The sequence below is a fragment of the Pogonomyrmex barbatus genome, unplaced genomic scaffold, assembly GCF_055798465.1.
Source record: "Pogonomyrmex barbatus isolate J1 unplaced genomic scaffold, ASM5579846v1 scaffold14, whole genome shotgun sequence".
NCBI classification, from domain to species: domain Eukaryota; kingdom Metazoa; phylum Arthropoda; class Insecta; order Hymenoptera; family Formicidae; genus Pogonomyrmex; species Pogonomyrmex barbatus.
The window spans coordinates 7339186-7342170 of NW_028297110.1; the positions used below are offsets into that span (position 1 = coordinate 7339186).

The 2985-nt window shown below is 35.9% G+C and overlaps 1 pseudogene; it reads right to left on the reverse strand.

Annotated features, from left to right (window-relative positions):
* Nucleotides 1-632: 632 nt before the first annotated feature.
* LOC148937465 (uncharacterized) lies at nucleotides 633-1344 on the reverse strand (annotated as a pseudogene).
* Between the last annotated feature and the right edge of the window lie 1641 nt (nucleotides 1345-2985).

Sequence of the window (2985 nt, forward strand, 5' to 3'; positions counted from 1 at the left end):
GCAACCAAAGGTATCATTCTCGATAAAAATAACATCGTACGTAATTCCGACTTACGCTCCGTCGCCAAACTCTGCCTTAATTCGTTTCGGGGGAAATTCGGCAGTAACTATATAAGGCCGGTTCTAACTCGGGAGCTCCGAAGGTAAAGGGGCAAAGGGGTTCCGCGACGCGGGGCACTCCATAAGTGATGGATGCGGGATCCGCGAGGCGAGGAGGTGGAATATGGCGCGGGGTCCACGAAGCGAGGGGTCAGCGGGGTCCGCCGCCGCCGCCGCCGCCGCTGTCATCATGTTCTCTCTCTTACCATTTTTTCTTCTCTCTTCCTTCCTCTTTTCTTAAGTTCTCTCTCTTTCCACCAAGGTATCTCGTTATCTTGATATCTTTTGTAATTTTAATTTTTTAAATTAATTATTTTATTTAAAATTAATTATTTATTTAAAATTAATTTTTTTTTTAAAGGAGATTTTTTTAAATATTACTTAGTAATTTATTATTATTATTATTATGAGTGATATTATTATTCGCGACAAGATGCGTCGGCACGCGACTCGTTATCGCAGCGCAACCTGAAACCGCTGAATTGAAAGGAAGAATGGAGAATAAACCGAGTAATATTTATCATAATATACATTTATTGGTCATGTAATACATAGTGTACAATATTATCTATTGCGTACGCTAATAATTCACAATCTATGATCGAAGTTTTGTCAAAAATGTCGCTCTCGCACCAAGTTTTTATTGCAATATGTTTATCTGTGATACAATTCCGCCGTAAAAAGTTTATAAATTGTTTAAATTTTTTGCTGACACCATATATATTTTCATAGAGATTTCAATAATATACATATTCAATGCAATGTTCAAGTTCAAATAGAAAGAATACGGTTGACGACTTCATGTACAAGCATGTATCGCGCAATGTAAACTTTACAATATTTGTATTTCGCATTTGAATAAGTTCTATAATTAGATTATGACTCGACAATGATGAAGGAACAATTGATTGCACAAGCTGCTCGATATCCACACGTTTCTCGATGAAGGTTTTCCACATTACATAAGGCAATAATATTTGATTGCCTCGATTATCATCAATACGTAATTCTACATAGGATACAGGTCCCACGTTGATTCCAATATCCAAATATTTATAAGCTGTGAATGTTAAGACAAACCTTCTTTCCAAGATACGAGATGTACAAGGTTCCGAAGATGATGAATTATGAGAAGATATACTGTAAGGAGAAGAATACATATAAGTAAGCTATTAATATATTAAAATATATAAAATGTATAAGAAAGATTTGTGGTAATGAAACTTACTGTTTTTTGTGCCTCATTCTGTTGAGTCGAAATGTAATAATTCACAGAGCTTCCTTTGTATTTTTTCATTTTTTCAAGAGCTGTTTCTTTTTATAGAGGTATAGACTGTCCGTCTTTCACAGAGCGATTAATGCAATAATAATTGTTGAAGTTCTTTTTAATTTGTATACCCCTCTATTCTTTTTTCGATGGTTTACTACGCGAGATGTGAAATATAACTCTCATTAAAATTGCAATTTTGTATTTTTGCATAAGCGCCGACGAATGGCAGCTGCGATGAGATTATACAGAATAAATCTACTTTACACGTTTTTGTACATCATTTGTTTGATATATGATATAACTATAGACACTGCAACATTTGCAGTAATATTAGCGCCAATATATGGCTGCTACGATGAATTTCGCGTAAATATGTTTATCATGTCACAATGAGATCACCTCACGTATTAAAATTGCAAATTTGCAAATCCACATAGGTCAACGGTACGAAATATATATATTTTTTAGGACCAATTGATGTTTTTCGCGATGAGATCGGACGTGTTAAAATTACAAATTTGCAATTTCACGTAGGTTAATGGTATGAAATATGATATTAAGAACAATGGGCACGTCACAACGTGTCCTGCGATGAGAGCGATCATTGTGTTCAAAACGCAATTGTTGCATTTTTACATAAGTCAAGAATAAAATCTTTATATATCATTTGATACACTCTGAAATTAAATGCCACATGCGAAAATATTCTAAAGGAGATACAACCATCATTGGTAAGATATAATGAAAAGACTGTGACACGTTCTGTCATTAGTCGAATTGTAAGTTGAGAGTTGTACATCAAAGAAGATAATTAATATGGAGCAAACCGAGAGTGTTCTTTTGGAACAATCTATCCGATTGAATTCGAGAGAAGAGTACATCGCGTGAGAGCAACGATGCGACAAGTATATCGAGTCGTTGAAGAAAAGCATGGTCGAATTAAACGCCCGCGATTATCAATTAGTATTAGGCAATCATTGGTCGCACGGATAGCGCGACTCGAAAGTTTGAAAGATTCGGTACGCCAACGATTCGTGACCGCGGGTGCTGGATACGCAGACCTCAGATGGCGCGAGATTAATACGGCGTTTGAAAGCCGTGTTTTGACTGGTGCGGTCATTAATACGAAGCACATCGAACCTCACCAATTTCTCGAGGATGCGAAGAACATTGTATTTGAGCGTTTGCAAAATATCATGCAGAAACATAACAATATCAAGATGAATACAGTATTTAATGGTGAATTTGTTGCGAATAACAAACGTGCAAATAAAAGTGTCAACGTCGGTACTCAATTTTCAAAACATTGAGTTTCCGATGACGTTGGAACAAATTAAAAAGTTTGAATTCCTCAACAACATATCCATAAATGTATACTGCATCGAAATTAAGAAAGAACTTTCGATCCTTTCGACACGTCTTACCAATACGAAGAAGGAAAAGCATGTCAATTTGCTGTACGCAGGATCCGCGGGACGATAACGCGGGACATTTCGTGTGGATCAAGAATCTGTCCCTCCTCATAGGCTCGCAACTCAACAAAAAAGAACAGAGGAAATTTTTTTGTGATCGGTAAATATACATATTTTAATAAATTAAGAAATATTTTATACTCG